The sequence below is a fragment of the Phyllobates terribilis genome, unplaced genomic scaffold (genome assembly GCF_046119375.1).
Source record: "Phyllobates terribilis strain yellow unplaced genomic scaffold, ASM4611937v1 Scaffold_2__4_contigs__length_985480577, whole genome shotgun sequence".
NCBI classification, from domain to species: Eukaryota; Metazoa; Chordata; class Amphibia; order Anura; family Dendrobatidae; genus Phyllobates; species Phyllobates terribilis.
The window spans coordinates 12651069-12670821 of NW_027362762.1; positions in this window are offsets into that span (position 1 = coordinate 12651069).

Sequence of the window (19753 nt, forward strand, 5' to 3'; positions counted from 1 at the left end):
TCCCCCATAACAGAGCGTCATCAACAGGTCTCCCATAACAGTGCATCATCCACAGATCCCCCATAACAGTGCGTCATCCACAGATCCCCCATAACAGAGCGTCATCCACAGATCCCCCATAACAGGGCGTCATCAACAGGTCTCCCATAACAGTGCATCATCCACAGATCCCCCATAACAGTGCGTCATCCACAGATCCCCCATAACAGAGCGTCATCCACAGATCCCCCATAACAGGGCGTCATCCACAGATCCCCCATAACAGTGCATCATCCACAGATCCCCCATAACAGTGCGTCATCCACAGATCCCCCATAACAGAGCGTCATCCACAGATCCCCCATAACAGGGCGTCATCCACAGATCCCCCATAACAGGGCGTCATCCACAGATCCTCCATAACAGGGCGTCATCCACAGATCCTCCATAACAGGGCGTCATCCACAGATCCTCCATAACAGGGCGTCATCCACAGATCCCCCATAACAGGGCGTCATCCACAGATCCCCCATAACAGTGCGTCATCCACAGATCCTCCATAACAGAGCGTCATCCACAGATCCCCCATAACAGAGCGTCATCCACAGATCCTCCATAACAGAGCGTCATCCACAGATCCCCCATAACAGAGCGTCATCCACAGATCCCCCATAACAGAGCATCATCCACAGATCCCCCATAACAGAGCGTCATCCACAGATCCTCCATAACAGCGCGTCATCCACAGATCCCCCATAACAGCGCGTCATCCACAGATCCCCCATAACAGAGCGTCATCCACAGATCCTCCATAACAGCGCGTCATCCACAGATCCCCCATAACAGGGCGTCATCCACAGATCCCCCATAACAGAGCGTCATCCACAGATCCTCCATAACAGCGCGTCATCCACAGATCCCCCATAACAGAGCATCATCCACAGATCCCCCATAACAGAGCGTCATCCACAGATCCTCCATAACAGAGCGTCATCCACAGATCCTCCATAACAGGGCGTCATCCACAGATCCCCCATAACAGAGCGTCATCCACAGATCCCCCATAACAGAGCGTCATCCACAGATCCCCCATAACAGCGCGTCATCCACAGATCCCCCATAACAGAGCATCATCCACAGATCCCCCATAACAGAGCGTCATCCACAGATCCTCCATAACAGAGCGTCATCCACAGATCCTCCATAACAGGGCGTCATCCACAGATCCCCCATAACAGAGCGTCATCCACAGATCCCCCATAACAGAGCGTCATCCACAGATCCCCCATAACAGTGCGTCATCCACAGATCCCCCATAACAGGGCATCATCCACAGATCCCCCATAACAGAGCATCATCCACAGATCCCCCATAACAGCGCGTCATCCACAGATCCCCCATAACAGAGCGTCATCCACAGATCCCCCATAACAGTGCGTCATCCACAGATCCCCCATAACAGAGCGTCATCCACAGATCCCCCATAACAGTGCGTCATCCACAGATCCCCCATAACAGGGCATCATCCACAGATCCCCCATAACAGTGCGTCATCCACAGATCCCCCATAACAGGGCATCATCCACAGATCCCCCATAACAGAGCGTCATCCACAGATCCTCCATAACAGTGCGTCATCCACAGATCCCCCATAACAGAGCGTCATCCACAGATCCCCATAACAGCGCGTCATCCACAGATCCCCCATAACAGAGCGTCATCCACAGACCCCCCATAACAGTGCATCATCCACAGATCCCCCATAACAGTGCGTAAACCGCAGATCGACCATAACAGTGCGTAAACCGCAGATCCCCTATAACAGCGCGTCATCCACAGATCCTCCATAACAGCACGTCATCCACAGATCCCCCATAACAGGGCGTCATCCACAGATCCCCCATAACAGTGCGTCATCCACAGATCCCCCATAACAGTGCGTAAACCGCAGATCGACCATAACAGTGCGTAAACCGCAGATCCCCCATAACAGTGCGTCATCCACAGATCCCCCATAACAGAGCATCACCCACAGACCCCCCATAACAGTGCATCATCCACAGATCCCCCATAACAGTGCGTAAACCGCAGATCCCCCATAACAGTGCGTAAACCGCAGATCCCCCATAACAGAGCGTCATCCACAGATCCTCCATAACAGAGCGTCATCCACAGATCCCCCATAACAGAGCGTCATCCACAGATCCCCCATAACAGTGCATCATCCACAGATCCCCCATAACAGTGCATCATCCACAGATCCCCCATAACAGGGCGTCATCCACAGATCCCCCATAACAGTGCGTAAACCGCAGATCCCCCATAACAGTGCGTAAACCGCAGATCCCCCATAACAGAGCGTCATCCGCAGATCCCCCATAACAGTGCGTAAACCGCAGATCCCCCATAACAGGGCGTCATCCACAGATCCTCCATAACAGCATCATCCACAGATCCCCCATAACAGCGCGTCATCCACAGATCCCCATAACAGAGCATCATCCACAGATCCCCCATAACAGCGCGTCATCCACAGATCCCCCATAACAGTGCATCATCCAGATCCCCCATAACAGAGCGTCATCCACAGATCCCCCATAACAGCGCGTCATCCACAGATCCCCCATAACAGCGCGTCATCCACAGATCCCCCATAACAGGGCGTCATCCACAGATCCCCATAACAGAGCGTCATCCACAGATCCTCCATAACAGAGTGTCATCCACAGATCCCCCATAGCAGAGCGTCATCCACAGATCCTCCATAACAGTGCGTCATCCACAGATCCCCCATAACAGAGCGTCATCCACAGATCCCCCATAACAGAGCGTCATCCACAGATCCCCCATAACAGGGCGTCATCCACAGATCCCCCATAACAGAGCGTCATCCACAGATCCCCCATAACAGCGCGTCATCCACAGATCCCCATAACAGAGCATCATCCACAGATCCCCCATAACAGGGCGTCATCCACAGATCCCCCATAACAGGGCGTCATCCACAGATCCCCCATAACAGGGCGTCATCCACAGATCCCCCATAACAGCGCGTCATCCACAGATCCCCCATAACAGAGCGTCATCCACAGATCCCCCATAACAGTGCGTCATCCACAGATCCCCCATAACAGAGCGTCATCCACAGATCCTCCATAACAGAGCGTCATCCACAGATCCCCCATAACAGAGCGTCATCCACAGATCCCCCATAACAGAGCGTCATCCACAGATCCCCCATAACAGAGCGTCATCCACAGATCCCCCATAACAGAGCGTCATCCACAGATCCCCCATAACAGAGCGTCATCCACAGATCCCCCATAACAGCGCGTCATCCACAGATCCCCCATAACAGAGCGTCATCCACAGATCCTCCATAACAGCGCGTCATCCACAGATCCCCCATAACAGAGCGTCATCCACAGATCCCCCATAACAGAGCGTCCTCCACAGATCCCCCATAACAGAGCGTCATCCACAGATCCCCCATAACAGAGCGTCATCCACAGATCCCCCATAACAGAGCGTCATCCACAGATCCCCCATAACAGAGCGTCATCCACAGACCCCCCATAACAGAGCGTCATCCACAGATCCTCCATAACAGGGCGTCATCCACAGATCCCCCAAAACAGAGCGTCATCCACAGATCCCCCATAACAGTGCATCATCCACAGATCCCTCATAACAGCGCGTCATCCACAGATCCCCCATAACAGAGCGTCATCCACAGACCCCCCATAACAGAGCGTCATCCACAGATCCCCCATAACAGCATCATCCACAGATCCCCCATAACAGGGCGTCATCCACAGATCCCCCATAACAGAGCGTCATCCACAGATCCCCCATAACAGAGCGTCATCCACAGACCCCCCATAACAGGGCGTCATCCACAGATCCCCCATAACAGAGCGTCATCCACAGATCCCCCATAACAGAGCGTCATCCACAGATCCCCCATAAGAGCGTCATCCACAGATCCCCCATAACAGAGCGTCATCCACAGACCCCCCATAACAGCATCATCCACAGATCCCCCATAACAGGGCGTCATCCACAGATCCCCCAAAACAGAGCGTCATCCACAGATCCCCCATAACAGAGCGTCATCCACAGATCCCCCATAACAGAGCGTCATCCACAGACCCCCCATAAGAGCGTCATCCACAGATCCCCCATAACAGAGCGTCATCCACAGACCCCCCATAACAGCGCGTCATCCACAGATCCCCCATAACAGCGCGTCATCCACAAATCCCCCATAACAGGGCGTCATCCACAGATCCCCCATAACAGAGCGACATCCACAGATCCCCCATAACAGAGCGTCATCCACAGATCCCCCATAACAGAGCGTTATCCACAGATCCCCCATAACAGAGCGTCATCCACAGACCCCCCATAACAGAGCGTCATCCACAGATCCCCCATAACAGAGCGTCATCCACAGATCCCCCATAACAGAGCGTCCTCCACAGATCCCCCATAACAGAGCGTCCTCCACAGATCCCCCATAACAGAGCGTCATCCACAGATCCCCCATAACAGTGCGTCATCCACAGACCCCCCATAACAGAGCGTCATCCACAGATCCCCCATAACAGAGCGTCATCCACAGATTCCCCATAACAGAGCGTCATCCACAGATCCCCCATAACAGAGCGTCATCCACAGATCCCCCATAACAGCGCGTCATCCACAGATCCCCCATAACAGAGCATCATCCACAGATCCCTCATAACAGCGCGTCATCCACAGATCCCCCATAACAGCGCGTCATCCACAGATCCCCCATAACAGAGCGTCCTCCACAGATCCCCCATAACAGAGCGTCATCCACAGATCCCCCATAACAGAGCGTCATCCACAGATCCCTCATAACAGCGCGTCATCCACAGATCCCCCATAACAGCGCGTCATCCACAGATCCCCCATAACAGAGCGTCATCCACAGATCCCCCATAACAGAGCGTCCTCCACAGATCCCCCATAACAGAGCGTCATCCACAGATCCCCCATAACAGCGCGTCATCCACAGATCCCTCATAACAGCGCGTCATCCACAGATCCCCCATAACAGGGCGTCATCCACAGACCCCCCATAACAGTGCGTCATCCACAGATCCCCCATAACAGCGCGTCATCCACAGATCCCCCATAACAGCGCGTCATCCACAGATCCCCCATAACAGCGCGTCATCCACAGATCCCTCATAACAGCGCGTCATCCACAGATCCCCCATAACAGCGCGCCATCCACAGATCCCCCATAACAGCGCGTCATCCACAGATCCCCATAACAGAGCGTCCTCCACAGATCCCCCATAACAGGGCGTCATCCGCAGATCCCCCATAACAGGGCGTCATCCACAGATCCCCCATAACAGAGCGTCATCCACAGATCCCCCATAACAGAGCATCATCCACAGATCCCACATAACAGCGCGTCATCCACAGATCCCCCATAACAGGGCGTCATCCACAGATCCCTCATAACAGCGCGTCATCCACAGATCCCCCATAACAGCGCGCCATCCACAGATCCCCCATAACAGCGCGTCATCCACAGATCCCCATAACAGAGCGTCCTCCACAGATCCCCCATAACAGGGCGTCATCCGCAGATCCCCCATAACAGGGCGTCATCCACAGATCCCCCATAACAGGGCGTCATCCACAGATCCCCCATAACAGGGCGTCATCCACAGATCCCCCATAACAGAGCGTCATCCACAGATCCCCCATAACAGAGCGTCATCCACAGATCCCCCATAACAGAGCGTCATCCACAGATCCTCCACAACAGAGCGTCATCCACAGATCCCCCATAACAGCGCGTCATCCACAGATCCCCCACAACAGTGCGTCCTCTACAGATCCCCCATAACAGAGCGTCATCCACAGATCCCCCATAACAGAGCGTCATCCAGATTCCCCATAACAGCGCGTCATCCACAGATCCCCCATAACAGAGCGTCATCCACAGATCCCCCATAACAGAGCGTCCTCAACAGATCCCCCATAACAGAGCGTCATCCACAGATCCCCCATAACAGAGCGTCATCCAGATTCCCCATAACAGCGCGTCATCCACAGATCCCCCATAACAGAGCATCATCCACAGATCCCCCATAACAGCGCGTCATCCACAGATCCCACATAACAGAGAATCATCCACATGTCCCCCATAACAGAGCGTCATCCACAGGTCCCCATAACAGCGCATCCACAGATCCCCCATAACAGAGAATCATCCACAGATCCCCCATAACAGAGCGTCATCCACAGATCCCCCATAACAGAGCGTCATCCACAGATCCCCCATAACAGAGCATCATCCACAGGTCCCCCATAACAGTGCATCATCCACAGATCCCCCATAACAGAGCGTCATCCACAGATCCCCCATAACAGTGCATCATCCACAGATCCCCCATAACAGTGCGTCATCCACAGGTCCCCATAACGGCGCATCCACAGATCCCCCATAACAGAGCGTCCTCCACAGATCCTCCATAACAGAGCGTCCTCCACAGATCCTCCATAACAGAGCGTCATCCAGAGATCCCCCATAACAGGGCGTCATCCGCAGATCCCCCATAACAGGGCGTCATCCGCAGATCCCCCATAACAGGGCGTCATCCACAGATCCCCCATAACAGAGCGTCATCCACAGATCCCCCATAACAGCGCGTCATCCACAGATCCCCCATAACAGAGCGTCATCCACAGATCCCCCATAACAGAGCGTCATCCACAGATCCTCCATAACAGAGCGTCATCCACAGATCCTCCATAACAGAGCGTCATCCACAGATCCCCCATAACAGGGCGTCATCCACAGATCCCCCATAACAGCACGCCATCCACAGATCCTCCATAACAGCGCGTCATCCACAGATCCCCCATAACAGCGCGTCATCCACAGATCCCCATAACAGAGCGTCCTCCACAGATCCCCCATAACAGAGCGTCCTCCACAGATCCTCCATAACAGAGCGTCCTCCACAGATCCTACATAACAGAGCGTCATCCAGAGATCCCCCATAACAGCGCGTCATCCACAGATCCTCCATAACAGAGCGTCATCCACAGATCCCCCATAACAGCGCGTCATCCACAGATCCCCCATAACAGCGCGCCATCCACAGATCCCTCATAACAGCGCGTCATCCACAGATCCCCCATAACAGGGCGTCATCCGCAGATCCCCCATAACAGGGCGTCATCCACAGATCCCCCATAACAGCGCGTCATCCACAGATCCCCCATAACAGGGCGTCATCCACAGATCCCTCATAACAGAGCGTCCTCCACAGATCCCCCATAACAGGGCGTCATCCGCAGATCCCCCATAACAGCGCGTCATCCACAGATCCCCCATAACAGCGCGTCATCCACAGATCCCCCATAACAGGGCGTCATCCACAGATCCCTCATAACAGAGCGTCCTCCACAGATCCCCCATAACAGGGCGTCATCCGCAGATCCCCCATAACAGGGCGTCATCCGCAGATCCCCCATAACAGGGCGTCATCCACAGATCCCCCATAACAGGGCGTCATCCACAGATCCTCCATAACAGAGCGTCATCCACAGATCCTCCATAACAGAGCGTCATCCACAGATCCCCCATAACAGAGCGTCATCCACAGATCCCCCATAACAGAGCGTCATCCGCAGATCCCCCATAACAGAGCGTCATCCACAGATCCCTCATAACAGCGCGTCATCCACAGATCCCTCATAACAGCGCGTCATCCACAGATCCCCCATAACAGAGCGTCATCCACAGATCCCTCATAACAGCGCGTCATCCACAGATCCCCCATAACAGCGCGTCATCCACAGATCCCCCATAACAGCGCGTCATCCACAGATCCCCCATAACAGAGCGTCATCCACAGATCCCTCATAACAGAGCGTCATCCACAGATCCCCCATAACAGAGCGTCATCCACAGATCCCTCATAACAGCGCGTCATCCACAGATCCCCCATAACAGAGCGTCATCCACAGATCCTCCATAACAGCGCGTCATCCACAGATCCTCCATAACAGCGCGTCATCCACAGATCCCCCATAACAGCGCGTCATCCACAGATCCTCCATAACAGAGCGTCATCCACAGATCCCCCATAACAGAGCGTCATCCACAGATCCCCCATAACAGCGCGTCATCCACAGATCCTCCATAACAGAGCGTCATCCACAGATCCCCCATAACAGTGCGTCATCCACAGATCCCTCATAACAGCGTCATCCACAGATCCCCCATAACAGTGCGTCATCCACAGATCCCTCATAACAGCGTCATCCACAGATCCCCCATAACAGAGCGTCATCCACAGATCCCTCATAACAGCGCGTCATCCACAGATCCTCCATAACAGAGCGTCATCCACAGATCCCTCATAACAGCGCGTCATCCACAGATCCTCCATAACAGCGCGTCATCCACAGATCCCCCATAACAGCGCGTCATCCACAGATCCCCCATAACAGTGCGTCATCCGCAGATCCCCCATAACAGTGCGTAAACCGCAGATCCCCCATAACAGAGCGTCCTCCACAGATCCCCCATAACAGGGCATCATCTGCAGATCCCCCATAACAGGGCGTCATCCACAGATCCCCCATAACAGGGCGTCATCCACAGATCCCCCATAACAGAGCGTCATCCACAGATCCCCCATAACAGCGCGTCATCCACAGATCCCCCATAACAGAGCGTCATCCACAGATCCCCATAACAGAGCGTCATCCACAGACCCCCCATAACAGAGCGTCATCCACAGACCCCCCATAACAGGGCGTCATCCACAGATCCCCCATAACAGCATCATCCACAGATCCCCCATAACAGAGCATCATCCACAGATCCCCCATAACAGAGCATCATCCACAGATCCCCCATAACAGAGCATCATCCACAGATCCCCCATAACAGAGAATCATCCACAGATCCTCCATAACAGAGCGTCATCCACAGATCCCCCATAACAGCATCATCCACAGATCCCCCATAACAGAGCATCATCCACAGATCCCCCATAACATAGCATCATCCACAGATCACCCATAACAGAGCGTCATCCACAGACCCCCCATAACAGAGCGTCATCCACAGACCCCCCATAACAGGGCGTCATCCACAGATCCCCCATAACAGCATCATCCACAGATCCCCCATAACAGAGCATCATCCACAGATCCCCCATAACAGAGCATCATCCACAGATCCCCCATAACAGAGCATCATCCACAGATCCCCCATAACAGAGCATCATCCACAGATCCCCCATAACAGAGAATCATCCACAGATCCTCCATAACAGGGCGTCATCCACAGATACCCCATAACAGCATCATCCACAGATCCCCCATAACAGAGCATCATCCACAGATCCCCCATAACAGAGCGTCATCCACAGATCCCCCATAACATAGCGTCATCCGCAGATCCCCCATAACAGAGCGTCATCCGCAGATCCCCCATAACAGGGCGTCATCCGCAGATCCCCCATAACAGCGAGTCATCCACAGATCCCCCATAACAGAGCGTCATCCACAGATCCCCCATAACAGGGCGTCATCCACAGATCCCCATAACAGGGCGTCATCCGCAGATCCCCCATAACAGCGAGTCATCCACAGATCCCCCATAACAGAGCGTCATCCACAGATCCCCCATAACAGGGCGTCATCCACAGATCCCCATAACAGAGCGTCATCCACAGATCCCCCATAACAGAGCATCATCCACAGATCCCCCATAACAGAGAATCATCCACAGATCCTCCATAACAGGGCGTCATCCACAGATACCCCATAACAGCATCATCCACAGATCCCCCATAACAGAGCGTCATCCACAGATCCCCCATAACAGAGCGTCATCCACAGATCCCCCATAACATAGCGTCATCCGCAGATCCCCCATAACAGAGCGTCATCCGCAGATCCCCCATAACAGGGCGTCATCCGCAGATCCCCCATAACAGCGAGTCATCCACAGATCCCCCATAACAGAGCGTCATCCACAGATCCCCCATAACAGGGCGTCATCCACAGATCCCCATAACAGGGCGTCATCCACAGACCCCCCATAACAGAGCGTCATCCACAGACCCCCCATAACAGAGCGTCATCCACAGACCCGCCATAACAGGGCGTCATCCACAGACCCCCCATAACAGGGCGTCATCCACAGATCCCCCATAACAGAGCGTCATCCACAGACCCCCCATAACAGAGCGTCATCCACAGACCCCCCATAACAGGGCGTCATCCACAGATCCCCCATAACAGAGCGTCATCCACAGATCCCCCATAACATAGCGTCATCCGCAGATCCCCCATAACAGAGCGTCATCCGCAGATCCCCCATAACATAGCGTCATCCGCAGATCCCCCATAACAGAGCGTCATCCGCAGATCCCCCATAACAGAGCGTCATCCGCAGATCCCCCATAACAGGGCGTCATCCGCAGATCCCCCATAACAGCGAGTCATCCACAGATCCCCCATAACAGAGCGTCATCCACAGATCCCCCATAACAGGGCGTCATCCACAGATCCCCATAACAGGGCGTCATCCACAGACCCCCCATAACAGAGCGTCATCCACAGACCCCCCATAACAGGGCGTCATCCACAGACCCCCCATAACAGGGCGTCATCCACAGATCCCCCATAACAGCATCATCCACAGATCCCCCATAACAGAGCATCATCCACAGATCCCCCATAACAGCATCATCCACAGATTCCCCCATAACAGAGCATCATCCACAGATCCCCCATAACAGAGCGTCATCCACAGATCCCCCATAACAGAGAATCATCCACAGATTCCCCATAACAGAGCATCATCCACAGATCCCCCATAACAGCATCATCCACAGATTCCCCCATAACAGAGCATCATCCACAGATCCCCCATAACAGAGCGTCATCCACAGATCCCCCATAACAGAGAATCATCCACAGATTCCCCATAACAGAGCGTCATCCACAGATCCCCCATAACAGAGAATCATCCACAGATCCTCCATAACAGGGCGTCATCCACAGATCCCCCATAACAGAGCGTCATCCACAGATACCCCATAACAGGGCGTCATCCACAGATCCCCCATAACAGAGCATCATCCACAGATCCCCCATAACAGAGCATCATCCACAGATCCCCCATAACAGAGCATCATCCACAGAACCCCCATAACAGCATCATCCACAGATCCCCATAACAGAGCGTCATCCACAGATCCCCCATAACAGAGCGTCATCCACAGATCCCCCATAACAGAGCGTCATCCACAGATCCCCCATAACAGAGCGTCATCCACAGATCCTCCATAACAGAGCGTCATCCACAGATCCTCCATAACAGAGCATCATCCACAGATCCCCCATAACAGCATCATCCACAGATCCCCCATAACAGTGCGTCATCCACAGATCCCCCATAACAGAGTATCATCCACAGATCCCCCATAACAGAGCGTCATCCACAGATCCTCCATAACAGTGCGTCATCCACAGATCCCCCATAACAGAGAATCATCCACAGATCCCCCATAACAGAGTATCATCCACAGATCCCCCATAACAGAGCCTCATCCACAGATCCTCCATAACAGAGAATCATCCACAGATCCTCCATAACAGTGCGTCATCCACAGATCCCCCATAACAGAGCGTCATCCACAGATCCCCCATAACAGTGCGTCATCCACAGATCCCCCATAACAGAGCGTCATCCACAGATCCCCCATAACAGTGCGTCATCCACAGATCCCCCATAACAGAGCGTCATCCACAGATCCCCCATAACAGAGCGTCATCCACAGATCCCCCATAACAGAAAATCATCCACAGATCCTCCATAACAGTGCGTCATCCACAGATCCCCCATAACAGAGCGTCATCCACAGATCCCCCATAACAGAGAATCATCCACAGATCCTCCATAACAGTGCGTCATCCACAGATCCCCCATAACAGAGCGTCATCCACAGATCCCCCATAACAGAGAATCATCCACAGATCCCCCATAACAGAGCGTCATCCACAGATCCCCCATAACAGAGCGTCATCCACAGATCCCCCATAACAGAGCGTCATCCACAGATCCCCCATAACAGAGCGTCATCCACAGATCCCCCATAACAGAGCGTCATCCACAGATCCCCCATAACAGAGCGTCATCCACAGATCCCTCATAACAGAGCGTCATACACAGATCCCCCATAACAGAGCGTCATCCACAGATCCCCCATAACAGAGCGTCATCCGCAGATCCTCCATAACAGAGCATCCACAGATCCCCCATAACAGAGCATCATCCACAGATCCCCATAACAGGGCGTCATCCACAGATCCCCCATAACAGAGCATCATCCACAGATCCCCCATAACAGAGCGTCATCCACAGATCCTCCATAACAGGGCGTCATCCACAGATCCCCCATAACAGAGCGTCATCCACAGATCCCCCATTACAGAGCGTCATCCACAGATCCTCCATAACAGGGCGTCATCCACAGATCCCCCAAAACAGCGCGTCACCCACAGATCCCCCATAACAGCGCGCCATCCACAGATCCCCCATAACAGCGCGCCATCCACAGATCCCCCATAACAGCGCGTCATCCACAGATCCCCCATAACAGAGCGTCATCCACAGATCCCCCATAACAGAGCGTCATCCACAGATCCCCCATAACAGAGCGTCATCCACAGATCCCCATAACAGAGCGTCATCCACAGATCCCCCATAACAGAGCGTCATCCACAGATCCCCCATAACAGAGCGTCATCAACAGGTCTCCCATAACAGAGCGTCATCCACAGATCCTCCATAACAGTGCGTCATCCACAGATCCCCCATAACAGTGCGTCATCCACAGACCCCCCATAACAGAGCATCATCCACAGATCCTCCATAACAGAGCGTCATCCACAGATCCTCCATAACAGAGCGTCATCCACAGATCCCCGAATAACAGAGCGTCATCCACAGATCCCCCATAACAGAGCGTCATCCACAGATCCCCGAATAACAGAGCGTCATCCACAGATCCCCCATAACAGAGCGTCATCCACAGGTCCCCCATAACAGTGCATCATCCACAGATCCCCCATAACAGAGAATCATCCACAGATCCCCCATAACAGAGCGTCATCCACAGATCCCCCATAACAGAGCGTCATCCACAGATCCCCCATAACAGTGCATCATCCACAGATCCCCCATAACAGTGCGTCATCCACAGGTCCCCATAACGGCGCATCCACAGATCCCCCATAACAGTGAATCATCCACAGATCCCCCATAACAGTGCGTCATCCACAGATCCCCCATAACAGTGCGTCATCCACATATCACCCATAACAGAGCGTCATCCACAGATCCCCCATAACAGAGCGTCATCCACAGATCCCCCATAACAGGGCGTCATCCACAGATCCCCCATAACAGAGCGTCATCCACAGATCCCCCATAACAGGGCGTCATCCACAGATCCCCCATAACAGAGCGTCATCCACAGATCCCCCATAACAGTGCGTCATCCACAGATCCCCCATAACAGTGCATCATCCACAGATCCCCCATAACAGTGCGTCATCCACAGGTCCCCATAACGGCGCATCCACAGATCCCCCATAACAGTGAATCATCCACAGATCCCCCATAACAGTGCGTCATCCACAGATCCCCCATAACAGTGCGTCATCCACATATCACCCATAACAGAGCGTCAGCCACAGATCCCCCATAACAGAGCGTCATCCACAGATCCCCCATAACAGAGCGTCATCCACTAATCCCCCATAACAGAGCGTCATCCACAGATCCTCCATAACAGCGCGTCATCCACAGATCCCCCATAACAGCGCGTCATCCACAGATCCCCCATAACAGCGCGTCCTCTACAGATCCCCCATAACAGCGCGTCCTCTACAGATCCCCCATAACAGTGCGTCATCCACAGATCCCTCATAACAGAGCGTCATCCACAGATCCCCATAACAGAGCGTCATCCACAGATCCCCCATAACAGCGCGTCATCCACAGATCCCCCATAACAGCGCGTCATCCACAGATCCCCCATAACAGCGCGTCATCCACAGATCCCCCATAACAGTGCGTCATCCACAGATCCCCCATAGCAGAGCGTCATCCACAGATCCCCCATAACAGTGCGTCATCCACAGATCCCCCATAACAGAGCGTCATCCACAGATCCCCCATAACAGAGCGTCATCCACAGATCCCCCATAACAGAGCGTCATCCACAGATCCCCCATAACAGAGCGTCATCCACAGATCCCCCATAACAGAGCGTCATCCGCAGATCCTCCATAACAGAGCATCATCCACAGATCCCCCATAACAGAGCATCATCCACAGATCCCCATAACAGGGCGTCATCCACAGATCCCCCATAACAGAGCATCATCCACAGATCCCCCATAACAGAGCGTCATCCACAGATCCTCCATAACAGGGCGTCATCCACAGATCCCCCATAACAGAGCGTCATCCACAGATCCCCCATTACAGAGCGTCATCCACAGATCCTCCATAACAGGGCGTCATCCACAGATCCCCCATAACAGCGCGTCACCCACAGATCCCCCATAACAGCGCGCCATCCACAGATCCCCCATAACAGCGCGCCATCCACAGATCCCCCATAACAGCGCGTCATCCACAGATCCCCCATAACAGAGCGTCATCCACAGATCCCCCATAACAGAGCGTCATCCACAGATCCTCCATAACAGAGCGTCATCCACAGATCCCCCATAACAGAGCGTCATCCACAGATCCTCCATAACAGCGCGTCATCCACAGATCCCCCATAACAGAGCGTCATCCACAGATCCCCCATAACAGAGCGTCATCCACAGATCCTCCATAACAGAGCGTCACCCACAGATCCCCCATAACAGCGCGCCATCCACAGATCCCCCATAACAGCGCGCCATCCACAGATCCCCCATAACAGCGCGTCATCCACAGATCCCCCATAACAGCGCGTCATCCACAGATCCCCCATAACAGAGCGTCATCCACAGATCCCCCATAACAGAGCGTCATCCACAGATCCTCCATAACAGAGCGTCATCCACAGATCCTCCATAACAGAGCGTCATCCACAGATCCCCATAACAGAGCGTCATCCACAGATCCCCATAACAGAGCGTCATCCACAGATCCCCCATAACAGAGCGTCATCCACAGATCCCCCATAACAGAGCGTCATCAACAGGTCTCCCATAACAGAGCGTCATCCACAGATCCTCCATAACAGTGCGTCATCCACAGATCCCCCATAACAGTGCGTCATCCACAGATCCCCCATAACAGTGCATCATCCACAGATCCTCCATAACAGAGCGTCATCCACAGATCCTCCATAACAGAGCGTCATCCACAGATCCCCGAATAACAGAGCGTCATCCACAGATCCCCCATAACAGAGCGTCATCCACAGATCCCCGAATAACAGAGCGTCATCCACAGATCCCCCATAACAGAGCGTCATCCACAGGTCCCCCATAACAGTGCATCATCCACAGATCCCCCATAACAGAGAATCATCCACAGATCCCCCATAACAGAGCGTCATCCACAGATCCCCCATAACAGAGCGTCATCCACAGATCCCCCATAACAGTGCATAATCCACAGATCCCCCATAACAGTGCGTCATCCACAGGTCCCCATAACGGCGCATCCACAGATCCCCCATAACAGTGAATCATCCACAGATCCCCCATAACAGTGCGTCATCCACAGATCCCCCATAACAGTGCGTCATCCACATATCACCCATAACAGAGCGTCATCCACAGATCCCCCATAACAGAGCGTCATCCACAGATCCCCCATAACAGGGCGTCATCCACAGATCCCCCATAACAGAGCGTCATCCACAGATCCCCCATAACAGGGCGTCATCCACAGATCCCCCATAACAGAGCGTCATCCACTAATCCCCCATAACAGAGCGTCATCCACAGATCCCCCATAACAGTGCGTCATCCACAGATCCCCCATAACAGTGCGTCATCCACAGATCCCCCATAACAGTGCGTCATCCACAGGTCCCCATAACGGCGCATCCACAGATCCCCCATAACAGTGAATCATCCACAGATCCCCCATAACAGTGCGTCATCCACAGATCCCCCATAACAGTGCGTCATCCACATATCACCCATAACAGAGCGTCAGCCACAGATCCCCCATAACAGAGCGTCATCCACAGATCCCCCATAACAGAGCGTCATCCACTAATCCCCCATAACAGAGCGTCATCCACAGATCCCCCATAACAGAGCGTCATCCACAGATCCCCCATAACAGTGCGTCATCCACAGATCCCCCATAACAGAGCGTCATCCACAGATCCTCCATAACAGCGCGTCATCCACAGATCCCCCATAACAGCGCGTCATCCACAGATCCCCCATAACAGCGCGTCCTCTACAGATCCCCCATAACAGCGCGTCCTCTACAGATCCCCCATAACAGTGCGTCATCCACAGATCCCTCATAACAGAGCGTCATCCACAGATCCCCATAACAGAGCGTCATCCACAGATCCCCCATAACAGCGCGTCATCCACAGATCCCCCATAACAGCGCGTCATCCACAGATCCCCCATAACAGAGCGTCATCCACAGATCCCCCATAACAGAGCGTCATCCACAGATCCCCCATAACAGTGCGTCATCCACAGATCCCCCATAACAGAGCGTCATCCACAGATCCCCCATAACAGAGCGTCATCCACAGATCCCCCATAACAGAGCGTCATCCACAGATCCCCCATAACAGAGCGTCATCCACAGATCCCCCATAACAGAGCGTCATCCACAGATCCCCCATAACAGAGCGTCATCCACAGATCCCCCATAACAGAGCGTCATCCACAGATCCCCCATAACAGAGCGTCATCCACAGATCCCCCATAACAGTGCGTCATCCACAGATCCCCCATAACAGAGCGTCATCCACAGATCCCCCATAACAGAGCGTCATCCACAGATCCCCCATAACAGAGCGTCATCCACAGATCCCCCATAACAGAGCGTCATCCACAGATCCCCCATAACAGAGCGTCATCCACAGATCCCCCATAACAGAGCGTCATCCACAGATCCCCCATAACAGCGCGTCATCCACAGATCCCCCATAACAGCGCGTCATCCACAGATCCTCCATAACAGCGCGTCATCCACAGATCCCCCATAACATACCATTTTCACTCCGCTGTTTCCTGTTGTCAGATGAGACCAAACACTTTAATTTCTTAAATTGGTTAAACTAAACAAATGTGAAAGACCAAAGACGACGAGTTTCGGGGGGTGGGCCAGATAGAGATGACGAATCACAGTGGTCTGAGGGGGTGGGACAGATAGAGGTGACGAATCACAGTGGTCTGAGGGGGCGGGACAGATAGAGATGACGAATCACAGTGGTCTGAGGGGGTGGGCCAGATAGAGGTGACGAATCACAGTGGTCTGAGGGGGTGGGACAGATAGAGGTGACGAATCACAGTGGTCTGAGGGGGCGGGACAGATAGAGATGACGAATCACAGTGGTCTGAGGAGGTGGGACAGATAGAGATGACGATTCACAGTGGTCTGAGGAGGTGGGACAGATAGAGGTGACGAATCACAGTGGTCTGAGGAGGTGGGACAGATAGAGATGACGAATCACAGTGGTCGTGCTGCTGACCCCGCCCCTGAGGAGCACAAGCATTACGTCTGATGAGCCTCCTGCTCCATGTTACGCTCGTGCCCGGACTGACTGGCGTGAGCGAGATTAGTGATCCCACTGTACCATGAACTGAGGAGTGCCTGGAGGGGCGTAACTAAGTATCAACCCGATCCGACCAAGGTCGCACGGCGGCTCAGTCGACACCATGGACCAAGGAGGAACCGAGCAGATGGACCAGGTGCGACTCCAGGTCAGACCCCGGTCACAGTTGTTGACCCACACAGGGGAATACAGGAACAGGCAGGTTAGACTGGCATACAGGCAGGTGGGTATTGGCAAGTACGGCCGGTATGCAGACAGGTGGGTACTGGCAAGTACTGCTGGTATGCAGACAGGTGGGTACTGGCAAGCACGGCTGGTATTCAGACAGGTGGGCACTGGCAAGCACGGCTGGTATGCAGACAGGGAGATACTGACAAGCACGGCTGGTATGCAGACAGGGAGATACTGGCTAGCACGGCAGGAGTGCAGACAGGGAGGTACTAGCAGGTTGGAGCGCAGGCTGGATAGGGTCCAGTACAGACTGGGAGACAGGTACAGAGCGGCAGATGCGGTAGACAAGCAGAGTAAAGCGAAACCGCCGGAGCGGAGGACAAGGCAGAGCAGAGAGGAACTGCTGGTGCGGTGAGCAAGCAGAGCGGAGCGAAAACCGCAGGTGCGGTGGGCAAGGCAGAGGAGTGCGGAACCGCCGGAGCGGTGGACAAGGCAGAGCAGAGAGAAACCGCAGTTGCGGTGGACAAGGCAGAGCTGAGCAGAACCGCCGGAGCGGTAGGCAAGGCAGAGCAGAGAGAAGCCGCCGGAGCAGTGGGCAAGGCAGAGCAGAGAGAAACCGCTGGTGCGGTGAGCAAGGCAGAGCAAAAAGAAGCCACCGGAGCGGTGGGCAAGTCAGAGGAGAGAGAAGAAGCCGGAGCGGTGGGTAAGGCAGAGCAGAGGGAAGCCGCCGGAGCGGTGGGCAAGTCAGAGCAGAGAGAAACCGCCGGAGCGGTGGGTAAGGCAGAGCAGAGAGAAACCGCAGGTGCAGTGGACAAGTCAGAGCAGAATGAAACTGCTGGTGCGGTGAGCAAGGCAGAGCAGAGAGAAGCCGCGGAGCGGTGGGCAAGTCAGAGCAGAGAGAAGCCGCCGGAGCGGTGGGTAAGGCAGAGCAGAGGGAAGCCGCCGGAGCGGTGGGCAAGTCAGAGCAGAGAGAAACCACCGGAGTGGTGGGTAAGGCAGAGCAGAGGGAAGCCGCTGGAGCGGTGGGCAAGTCAGAGCAGAGAGAAACCGCTGAAGCGGTGGGCAAGACAGAGCGGAGCGAAACCGCAGGTGCGGTGGACAAGGCAGAGAGAACAGGGCTCTGTTCACATGAAACAGACTGGAAAATACAGGAAGATGGCTAGAACACAGGAGGAAGATACGGAAGAAGGGGAAAGTGACAAGCAGAACCAGATACACACAAGGTACTTCCTATGAAGTAGCGAGTGGACACAAAACTCACAAACAGAAGTACAGAGACGAGTTGGAGTTAGGTGCAGGTTCAGATACTGCAGGAAAAGGGAAGGTACAGACATAGAGACAAACAGGTAACAGGCTAGGATACAGTTCAGACAGGAACTGCTACGGCAATGCGATACAAGAACGAGCCTGGGTATACAGCCCCCAGAGTGGCGGAAACAGACTAGAAGTCACAGGTAACAGGCCTGGGTATAAAGCCCCCAGAGTGGCGGACACAGACTAGAAGTCACAGGTAACAGGCCTGGGTATACAGCCCCCAGAGTGGCGGAAACAGACTAGAAGTCACAGGTAACAGGCCTGGGTATAAAGCCCCCAGAGTGGCGGACACAGACTAGAAGTCACAGGTAACAGGTCTGGGTATGCAGCCCCCAGAGTGGCGGAAACAGACTAGAAACAGGAAAGGACCTGGCAATTCAGTAGCAAAGACTAACTGAGTGAAGGTGTTGCTCAGGCACCTCCTTCTGGGTGGAGGG